This window comes from Thunnus thynnus, chromosome 1 (assembly GCF_963924715.1).
Source record: "Thunnus thynnus chromosome 1, fThuThy2.1, whole genome shotgun sequence".
Taxonomy (NCBI): Eukaryota; Metazoa; Chordata; class Actinopteri; order Scombriformes; family Scombridae; genus Thunnus; species Thunnus thynnus.
Genome location: NC_089517.1, coordinates 29,060,714 through 29,072,743, shown reverse-complemented (window position 1 = coordinate 29,072,743; position 12,030 = coordinate 29,060,714).

The window sequence follows — 12,030 nt, the reverse complement described above, 5'->3', positions numbered from 1 at the left end:
CGACTTTCCATTACAAGTTCTCAGTTTGGCTGTTCTGCTCAGGGAACTGAACAAACAGCTTTACATGCAGCGCTGCCTTTATAATTGAATCTGCATTTCCCAGACATCAAAATGATCTGAATGTTGCGGTGGAGGCCTTTCTCTTCATTTTACCTCAGTCTAACTTCAGACAGGGTTTCTTCTTTTTATACCGTGGGGGGAGGATGGAATCCCTCAATAGTGTCGCTGAGTGTTTTGTGTAACACTAGACAAATAATCCTCCCTTCTCAGAGGCGTGAATGTATTTTACAGGTATCCGTCATCCAAGTGTCAGTCCTGCTGGCAGATTTCACACGCCACCACACCTCTGCCTGCTCGCTTCCTGATTGCATAAATACTCCCAGTGGCACAGTGGACTGCATCCAATTCCACACCCGCTCAGACATCTCAGGCAAGTACATGCACAAGTCATGAGGGAGAGGGGAAAAAAATATATAAACCAATAAACACAGAGTCAGTTAAGGACAGTGTGAGGCTTCCATCTGCAAGAGTGGCTTCTCAACTCCTGCACTCGTCAGGTTCCTGTTAAAAAATACTCAAGTGATACAGTATATAATCAGCATTAAAACTGGAGAAGCTTGGAAATTTGTCTTTTGGGAGAAGGGTCATCAGAGCGCCTAATAGCTCGTATTAGCTAAATTCACACCTCAAAGAGTCTACTCTGTGATTAAAGTAATTTTGGTCATTAGCCTTGCATTTCTTAAAATAATAAATTCCCTGAGGCTTAGCATGATAACATTATTGTGCTGAGGCCTTTAAAAAGCCACAAATCCACTCTGGCTCTAAGCTATGTATAACAAATGTTACAATGCCAAATTCCAGGTACAGGATGATGAACATGGCTGAATGGGAAGAGGGTTCAAATCCATCTGGCGGAATCCTATTCATTTCTGTTCCTGTGGTTTTAGAAATGTGTGGTGGTGGTGCTCTGCCGTGCCTTTGATCAGCTGATGGAGACAATGCAGCTCTCCTCAGCCCTGTGGCACGGAGGGTTTACCTGCTGCTAAGTCAGGTATCACAGCCGGGGACCGAGCACCTTAAAGAGGCTTTAACCCTCCTCTGTATCAGGCTGACATGATTCATGTGGGCTGGGTGTGGATTTGAGTCCCTGCTGTGGCACAGCGTCTTTCATGTCAGGCTGTTTATGAGAATATGGAGATGGGTTTTGCGTGCTCGCGGGTGTTCCTTAAAGCAGCAATACGACCTCAGGCTGGGCTTGATCCCAGACGAGTCAGAATCTACCTCTCGATGAATCTCTTGTAGCACACTTAATACCCATAAGAACATGGTGCACGAGGCCCCTCATCTTGGTAACAGAAAGGAATTTGAGAGCAGATTAATATTATGAACAGTAATATTCCCCCGGCGGCATCTGCATGCGCCAGGGATTACAGGGCTCTGGGGTGATTACCGGCAGGGGAAGAGGGGTAACAAGTCCAAAAAACTTTTCATCTTCACCCAGGGCACAAGAGCACACACACAGAAAGACATATAAACACATAATAATAGAGTATGTGTACCTGTGTGCATGTCTGCCTGTTTTGTTCATCACAGCATCAAAACAGTAATTCTTATAGATAGGCACTTCTCATGTTTTATCCCATACCTTTATTTAATCTTTTATCTATTACTTCAAGATGAAAGCCAAAATTCTGCATTCCTTCAAGAAGACAGATATATTAATAAACATATCAGATGGACTGCATTACTGAGGGTCTAGCCAATACTAAATTCCATCACCAGGCCTGTCTTTTTTTTTTTTTTTACACATTATTAATCATATAAGTTAACCCCACTACACCTAATTTTTACAGCTTCCACTCTCTGTGATTATTTAATCTTATTTTTCTCTCCCTGATGTGAGCACATTATTAGTTTAGTGAATTAAGAAAGGAAGCATACAAGGCGAAGGGTAGCAAAGCTAATCTCCCACAGGACAGCATCAGAGATCCCTCAGGGCTCTGTGTCCGGCCCACTGTAGATATCAGTTTTCAGTGAGGCATAAGGACCTGCCAGGCTTAAGGCCCTGCTCACTCTAAGCCTCATTATTCCCCTCGCCACCGGGCTGACGCCAGGCCACGCGTGCAAAGCAAGCCAAGGAAATCGCCTCAGGACTTGTCTTATGACAGAAGACTCAGCAATTTCCTCAGCACCTTTTGCGTGAGGATAACACACACAGTCCACTTTGGCCATGTGCAACCAATAAGTTGCCCTAATGAATGCCAGGCTGTGCAGGCAAAGGGGGGCAAGAGAGGGCTGAAACGGGCCTCTCATGTCTGAAATTATCCAGAGGAAAGTGGTCTGACACGCTGTTCTGCTGCTAGGTGGTGGCGTGAAAGAAAAGAAACAACACTGTTTCCATTTAGAGTTAAGTCGGAATCACAGAGCGCCAGAGATTGCACACATTTGTGAGAGATAAACAGCAGGATATTTCCCTTCTTTAGACTCCAGTGTTGACTTTGTAGATTCCACAAGGTCTCAGGGATTGAGTAGAGGAAGGAAGGCAAGGGGCACTGCAGTACGCCGCCATGCAGAGTCTGAGTTTGTCAGCAGCTCATAAGCCTGAAGTTCAAAGAGCAATCTAATAGAAAAGCTGTCTTGGCAGTGGTTTCCTCCCGTGTGTTTGCCAGCAGACTGCTTCCGTCAGACTGCACCCAGTAGTCATCAATTAGAAAACTGAAGGGTGCCATCCACACACAAGCACATGCACTATTTGGATGTAAGTTGAGGAGACAGCACTGCTGAAAAGATTTCAGGCCAACAATCATACGGGACCAATAAACAGCAATGTTACATGATAGGGGCTTTTAGTGTGCAACATTCTTTTCTGTTTTTGTTTGAACTTACTCAGCAAAACAGTTCTGCTAATAAAAAAAATGACCAATCTGCTGTGAACTAAACAAAAACAAGCTGTGAAATAGCTTATTTGCATATAGAGGACCATAAATTGGCCAATAGTATTCTGCATACATACAAAAGTTGGAAATGAATCATACTTCCCCTGCAACAGAAGATGGGATGCACAAATGTTCCAAAAGAAAGCTTGCATAAATATAAATAACTCAGGGTCATTCTGCTTCCCCCAAATGTACACAATAGCACATTATTTCACAACAACTAAATACTTAGTAGAATTTGATATTAAGGAAGATTTGTTGCACAATGAGCATTATAATCCACTTGGCATATACAAAGACAGGGTCAAGCAAATGCTATGTAGACAATCAAATTTAGGAAGTAAAATGTCATCAAAGTGAAAACCTGTAGAAACTGGACAAGTGTTTGAAGTGGAAAACTCAATCCAACTGTGATGAAAAATGTGGAAAACTGGATCTATTTTGCTCCGTACTTCTTATTACGTGAAGACACATTAAAGAATTTTGTTTAGTTTTGGTTTTCTGTCCAACACATTTAAAAGCTTGATGAATTCTCACTGCTCTCATAGTGTCATTTTTGGACACAGCAAGAAGCTGTTTTCAGCAACCCAATGTACACTATGTGTCCAGCATCAAAAGGCAGACAAACAAAGTTAGCTGGTAAACATAGTGAAGCATTTAGCAGCTAAAGAGCCAAATATTTCCCCCAGAAGTTGGTGAAGACCAAAACAGAACTAAAAGGAGACTGAATATTAGACTTACATTTGCCATGACTTCAAATTAATGCTAATGTTGATTCTTCTTTGCTCAATGAGTAAATCAGCAACTGTTTGCTAACAAGTTTGCCATATCAACTTAAAAGGGCATATGTCAGTCTTGTGTTCACAGATTGTTTCTGCTGCCCCCAAGTGGCCAAACTAGTCAGTTATTGCTGGTATTTGAATTTCTTTATTCACATTTAAACTAGTTAGAAATCAAGAAAAAAAATGCAAAGGAAAATAAATAGCACAGTTGTTTTAGTGTGACATAATTTAAAAGACAAATGCCTGCCAAGACTTCACTGTCTTTCTGTGTGCCACAAATTGCTTTTTGAGATTAAATAGAACATCAAGTCTGCAACAGCAGCATGTGTGAAATTAAAAAATGGCAAAGTGGTCCGAGGACCTTTTACCTAAATATCATTTAAAATCTTGTGTGTGGAAACATCCCAATTCATAATGCATGAAATTTATCATTATTGGGATAATGCGCTGGATGAATTACTTTGCAAACCGCAGACGCCTGGAGGGTGACCTGTGACAATTCCATACAACACCTCTTCAGAGCTGAAGGAATTCATTTTCATCTCCCACTGACTGCCTTAATCACCATGTTTCATTGTGACAAAGAGTTCACTGTGGCTGCACACATTTCAAGTGTGAGACAGTAAATGAGTTTCACTGCTGTCCAGTAACATTTTTTATGTTACATTGTTTTAAGTAACAAGGATTTTTATCCAGAGGGAGACAGACTTCTTGATCAAAACAACATCAATTACACTTCACTCTATATGGTCTTGTTTTGGGGGGTAGCCTATTAATTATGAAGAAAGGATTTTAAAACACAATATTTCAACAAGATGACATGGCATACTTGAAATAATAGCCATGAGAGCACAGAGGTGATAATCAACATCACATACAGTATCATTCTTACAATATGTCACAATGTATCAGTCAAGCTGGCTTTGCGGTTGACGGGATTAGCATTTAGGACACATCATAGAAAACCATCTGTTACAGCTCTGTATCTTCTTTAATCCCCTGATCTGCAATTGACAAGTTTCCTATCTGCAATGAGATGTACAGATTTTTTTTAAAAACTTGATTTTGCAAATACATTGCATATTATAGACATTGTTTGCTGAATATTATATTATACTTGCAGAATAACATCACATACTATGAGATATTATCACTTGCATTTTGTTAAACATCAAGTAAAAACTGTTTTCAGCATTAACTGAAAATGAACAGAAACACAGAGAAGACCAGCTTTGTTGTTCCAGGTTGTATTAATGACCATAGTTCTAGGATTAAAGATGTGGATGGAAACTGTGAGTAGCAGTAGAAGGAGTAATATAAGTGAGAGAGCAGGGATGCTGTAGAAATCAATACGGCATTGCATTTGCATTGCTTTGATCGTGTACAGCAGGACCAGGAGATTAAGTAATACAGATTCTGCCTGACAGGCCGATCATTAACACTAGTTTGCAATCTGTCAATGCATCCACTCGTCCTGTCTAACACCATGGGAAAGACAAGTGTTCTACATAAGTGAATTTAGGAGGGCACATGTCAGACAGTGGCTGTAACAGGCCGAACAGCATGCTACGTGAGTGTTGTCTGTTTAAATCATCGTCTGACTTCAATCACACCTGACCTAGAGCCACTTAAGTAAAAAAAGGGGTGCAGGTGAGATCAAATGCAGCAATTTCCTGGAAAAATAATCATCAGATCTTTGTAGTTGAGGATAGATGGAATTTGGGTCAACTGCGACCATGTTGGAGGGCAACTTCTGTCTCAGTGTCCCCCTGGTCACCCTCCTCCCACCAATCCAGTCAAGGGTCATTCTTCTTAAATGATTTAGCACACTGATCCAAGAACTCAAAGTACTATTTCATATGACACTGATATTCACAGTGCTCTGCATGACTTTTCCTGTTGCCTTTTGCTTATTCTTCTAACCCACACACACACATATAAAATGATAATACTGAATAAAATCAGGTCTCAATATGGCCCAGTTGTGGAAATCACCACCCCTGCTACTGACAAAGATCTAATATATAATGTGGTGGATTATGGCTCAATATCAGCTCTTACTTACTCTTGTGTGTTAGAAAAAACACCTGCCCTCTATCCCAATAGGATCAGCGGATTAATCTTGGTAAGACGTAACACACACAGATGGTCAGACAGGAAAAATTAGAAAAATATGCAATATGAATACATTTGTCTTGTGTAATATCAAATATGATTCATCTATCACAGAGATAATGGCTTGATGCATTGGTGTACTTAGCGAAGAGACAAAGTTAATTTCTTTATAGGCCAGATATTCCTACCAAGATACCCCGTAATAAAAATGATTCTTCTGGGAATATTATATAAATTAAACGTAAGCCATCTATCTGGTTTGCATAGTAATGCCGGCGGGGCTACCTTGTGCATTGATTCATTCCAAGTCACATTTCAATGCTGCAAACACAATGCACTCAGGAAGATATGTTACCGCCTGCCATGTGTTATATATTATTCTATACAGCAATAAATACAGTCTGGTGGAAAATCAAACTGAGACCAGGAGATTACTCGTTTTTTGCTTCTGGTTTTTAGAGTGCTATTTCTTTTAAGCAAAAGAGCTCCTTGTATGAGTGTCACTCATCAGACATCTGACTGTTGTTTATTAGGATGAAGAGAGAAAGGTGATATGGTAATTTGGAGCAGCACGATCACTGCTCCCCAATGGCCTGCAGGCCTCAGCTTCCTGACAAAGGTCTTTTTCAATATCCTGCAAACATGGAAAGCGGTGGCGGCAGTGGGCGCGCTATCCGGTACTTAAAACACAGGGGGCCTGTGGGCTACAGACATGGCCCTAAAAACAGGAGTTTGATCACAGGTAGCACCAATAGGAGGAGGCATAGCTTCCCTGGTCAGAACACTCGCTCATACATCGACACACCTCTGCTGCCACATCACACAACATAGCTGTTTGCATGCAACATTCTAGACAGTTGCCATTACTATTGCTAGGAGTGTGAGAACAGTAATGGCAACATCACATCAGGAAACACATGGGAGGATTTTAGTGTGTTTTTATACTGCATGGTTTTACAGCATTTTTTTTTACTGTTTGTAAAGAATTTTGACGTCTCACTTTATAAACAAGAGAATACTTTTTTACTATTTAGTAGTAATAGTTATACTTATTGCTCCTTTACATAGTGTATTATTCTGAAATGCATCTGACAGCGGAAGAAGCTAAATATTGCTTGAGCTGTATTTTCAGAGGATTGTGAATCTGGTATGCTTCTAGGAAGGCTGTAGGGTAATTGTCAGGGAAAAAGGTAATTCAGCTCTCTTACTAACAAGGTGACATGGGGTCAAACTGAAGAGAAGAGAAAACTTTATTGAATCACGTCCCCTCACCTTCAGAGGTGACATCAAGCTTGTTATTGACGAGGAATAGGAAATTCACTTTTGTCCGGAATTTGTGTCCGTGGGACCGAACCATAATAATAACCTATTGAGCTTTAAAGGCATTACTTTTATCTTCCAGGAAGTGGGCTCAGTAAAGTGACTGTGGGGATTTGTTTGAGCCACTTCAAATGTTTCTAGAAAAAAGAAAAAAAAAATTAAGTCCAGCTGTTGAAATTTGCTGTTTGATGTAAAGTAGGCATGCCGAAAGATTCACATCAAATCAAATCATATTCAGCCTGTTAGTGTTTGCATGCTCTGATCAGATTAAAGTTGCTCACCTGGGTGTGTTACGCCTTTTCTGAATGAAGGCCTGACGACGCTGAGGGACAGGTTGCTCTAGAACTCATTTGAAACTGACTGTGCTGCATCTTCCTGAGGAAATGAAATGATGACCTGGGTTTGAAACTGTTGTTGCTTGGCAAGTAAGGATACTGGCAAAGAAACATCTCAAAAGGGGGCAAGGCAGTTTTAAAGCTGAAGGAGCCAGAAAGAATGTTGCCAGGCCTGGTTGTCATTTTTCTTTAATCAGTGAAAGGAAATAATAGTGAATCTGATATCCTCGCGGGGGCCTCTGTTGTTTTGGAAACACAATTCTCATTCACGTCTTTGGCGGAGGTGGAAACCTCAGATTAAGAGCCAAAATATTTTAAGCTAAATTGTCTCAATGAAAAATTAACATTAGGGTTAAGTAATAATTATTAAAGGCTTACAAATTCATATGACCCATCGCTAAAAACAACTAGCAGACAGACAGAAGCTTCTGAAGCCGACATGTGCAACAACATAATAGCTAATTTGTGGCAGAGCTCCTAGAACTGTCAACAGCACCAGACAGACGGCCGCATTTCAACACTCCTTTCACTCACTTGCATCATGCAGTATTTCATTTTCATCCAACAATCCAGGTAGAAATGCTCCTGACTTATCAAGGCTATCCCTTTACTGTGACGACCAAATCAGATCCCTACTGAAAAATTCATCCCCAAGTGTCAGCCTGCGCACAACAAGTAAGAGCCATGGCACTCCAAAAACCACTTTGAATATTTTAGAATTACTAAAAGCAATCCAAGGTAGCCATTCATATTTCATTTGCATGTGCTGGTACCTCAAGATATCTTTGAGAGTAATTTGTCTTTGATGTGAGAAAGGCATCAATATTTGAATTATAATGTCTCCATCAGGAAACATTGGATTTGCAAACAAGCTGTTTAGTTGTCCTAAGTTGTAATACTTAAACTCATAGCTCGTATTACATCTGAGAATCCTGACGATATGTTGGGACAGTGTGCATTTTGCAAAAGTCTGCAGAAATCCTGACACTGGCACATTAGTATGTTTCCTGGGTGAAAAAATCTCTGATAATGTAGCATCACATAAACAACTGGACTCAGATAATATCTAAGATCTAAAACTAAGAATGCAGGATCCAGATTTAAGAATTAACAATCAAAAATGTAATGAAACAGGGCTGAAAGAGAATAAGAGACAGACTGGTCGCAGAAAAAGGAAGAGAAACATTCTGCTGAAAAACTGAAGTGCTGTAGCAGGGTCAGTCCTTCCCTCACTTGCTTATTTCCATCTGCTGTCGCCATCCTCTGCCACAGAGTGGTGCCGACACCGCTGTCTTGGAGTGAGGCAGGGCCAGCCCCGTGTCCTATAAACACACACAAATCATTTACATGCTGTACTCATCAAAGGCAACTCTTCTTCATCTCCGTGGAGATTTGCTGCTGATCTGAGCTTCCAATATTGCATCTCAGAGCGTTGCGGCTAACCTTTGCAACTGCCAAGAATGTGATTAATTTTTTAAATACAGCTGTTGACCTATTATTGAGATGGAGAGGAGCCACGAGAGACATCTCATCTCCTCTCCTCTGTATAATGGAATGCATTATTGCATCAGTGTTTACAAGGCGTGCTAAAAGAGAAACAGAATGAGGGAGAAAGCGTTAAATAAAGCAATTCGGCTAATGTCGCTTTGGGCCTTGTGCACACACAAAGTGTCAATCAAAACTCGCAATTCTTTGATTCATTGCAGTTTGCTCTGGCAGTTGCATCTGAGAGAAGAGTGGTGACACAATGTGGAACAATAATTACCCTGCAGTGTTAAGTCCTCCAGTGTCTTGGTGCATTCATAAATAAAATATGTTCAAGATAATGGATTGATGTTCAATAATTCATCATCAGAATGTTTCAAACCGAGTGATATAATATGTGTCACAGTATTCTGTAACACAGTGCTTAGCCAAATTAAGTTATCTTGAAACCGATTTATTGACAGGGCTGTTGCTGCATTCATTTACTCAGCAACCATTGCTTAATTACTCCTGCAAAGCTAATAAAACAAACAATGCCAATAGACTGATTCTAAACCACTCAGTGTCAGTGTTAACTACACACCCAGGCTAACTATGTATTCAAGCCTGGACCAAACAGCACTCAACATTACACGCTCAGAACTCTGAGCTGGAGTGGGAGGAGAGGAGTAGAAGGAGCAGTAGTGGGGCTGTGATATTTGTCATTCATGACCTCGGTGCTAGCCAGCCATACAGACAGTTTGGTTTGATGATCCATCAGAGAATCTGTCTGGGTCCTTGCAAGAGCCAGAGGACCAGGATGAGGGAAGAGGGTGACATCCAGGGCTGCGATCTGTTCAGCTGGCCCGGGGTCAATCAGTGGGCTTGAAGATCCAGAGCCAGCTGGAGAGCCATGATACGACTGGCCTTCATGTCCAGAATGTCCCATTCCCGGTCACAAGAGGAGGCCATGCTGGCATGCTGGAGGAAGCCACTCATCCTCATAATTAATGACATGAGTTTGTATAGTGTATGACCAGAGCAAGCATATTGCAGCATTGCATCAAGTTACATTTGTACCACATGTAGAAATCCCTGAAAGTCATTCAAACTAAAAAAGAAATGCTCCATAATGAAGGTGACATGTTTAGTTTATATGTTGCAATGTAAACGCTGAAGTACAAATCAGCTCTACTAGTGTAAAGCATTCCATAATCAGTCATCTCAGCAGCAAATACAAATACAAATGGAAGAGATGCACTTGCAATCAACAGCAACAAGACACACATTTCTTAAAAAAAAAAAAAAAAAAAAAAGAAAGCCAACATTTCATCAAAACACACACACACATTGTGGTGGGGTGCTTCAATCTAGAGGAAGCGTAAGCATTCTACAGAGGTAAAAAAAAAGAAAGAAAACAATTTACATGCAAATCAAACCTTATCATCTCAATCTCTTTATGCCAGTTTCGCCTGCAAAATTGTATTCATATGCACAAAGGCATTCAATTACTGTAGCTGTGGCTCAACTTTTCACATCTCAGCATTTTCTATTTGGAGAGGCAGACCCATGTACATTTAATAGGTAGCCATTCTGTTCCCCGGCTCTGTGAGAGATCACTGTGAGTGTGTCAGTTAGAGGAGATGGCAGCATGTATCAGTGCATGAAATAAAGCTCCTGCTCCAAAGTGACAGGCCCTGGATATTGTTGGCAAATGGATGTTAAATTCACTCTGCAACCACCAACAGCAGACCCGGCTATGAAAAATTAACTGTACTCTGGCTAAAGGGAAGGGAAATTGCTTTGCTAGATATACCACAAAATCCTGTTTGTGAGCTATCCATCTGTCAGATCTCTTTGCAAAAAAAGTCCTTCAGCTTTCTCTATTAAAGAGTCCGCGCTCATATGGTGTTCAGAGTAATCCAGTATGAGAGCGGAAACAAAGAGAGATGTCAAAGAGAGTTAGAGTTAATCCTAAATCTATGCCATGGATCACAACTCAGTAAAGAAGACTGACTCCAAAGGTCTCAGTGCGGACAGAGATGCAAAGCATATGTCAGCCACCAGAGGGCAGTGACACTGATGGCTGCAACCTTAACCAGCTCTACAATTTATTTGAAATCAGTCCATAGTTTAGCTGCTGTCACCCACAACACAGTAAATTACATTTCTGGTACTGATTAAGAACCAGATTAGGCAGAGAGTTAGGCAGGGATTATTTTAAAAAGTAACGAAAAAAAGTGAAATTAAATAAACCACCTGTTAACATCAGAGACTGTGACAGTATACTTACATTTTCACATAGGTGTCATAGCATAGAAGACACACAACAGCTAATAACATTAATAAAAGGTAAATTTGATTTGGGTTAGCTAATGATCATGTGCTCACTGCATCCACAGTGCATTTTGGGAATGTTCCTGCATGTCCAATAATAATGGAATGACTTTTTATACTTTACGTGTAATTATTTATGCACTCATAGCTCATTTTTTTTTGTTTGACCTTTCAGTTTCCAAGATGGAAAACTTAAATTACAGAAACCCGTTCAGTTCAATAAATGATTTGCAAAATTGAGAAATTTGTAGAGCAATATGATTATAAATTATGATTGTTATGTTTATTATATAAATTATTAAATTTATGTATTAGATTTCCAAAAATATCTATTTATTTCAAAAACAAATATGAAATTCTGCCACAAAAACTCAGTTTGAGAAAATGATAAATCAGTGTTACCAGATTTGTAGTTTTCTGATGTGGTTAACTGGGAACTGGGCCTTTTTCAACATGATACTGAATGACTTTTCAAATCCCACCACCAGATGTCAACATAACACTTTAAACGACTCTTTGCCTGCCTGCAGCTCGGTGTCACTGTTCCTCTATGGTAAGGGGAAGTGATGTGACTGTGTACATAGAGCAATGTGCAGAGTATATGGAGAAATTCTTGAACTATACAATATCCAAAGCTGAATGTCTGTATGTTTAGAATGTTCAATACGTTTTGTTTTTTGCTTTTAAAAAAAAAAAAAAAAAAAAAAAAGAATATATGGAGAAATAGCAGCTTTGTATCTG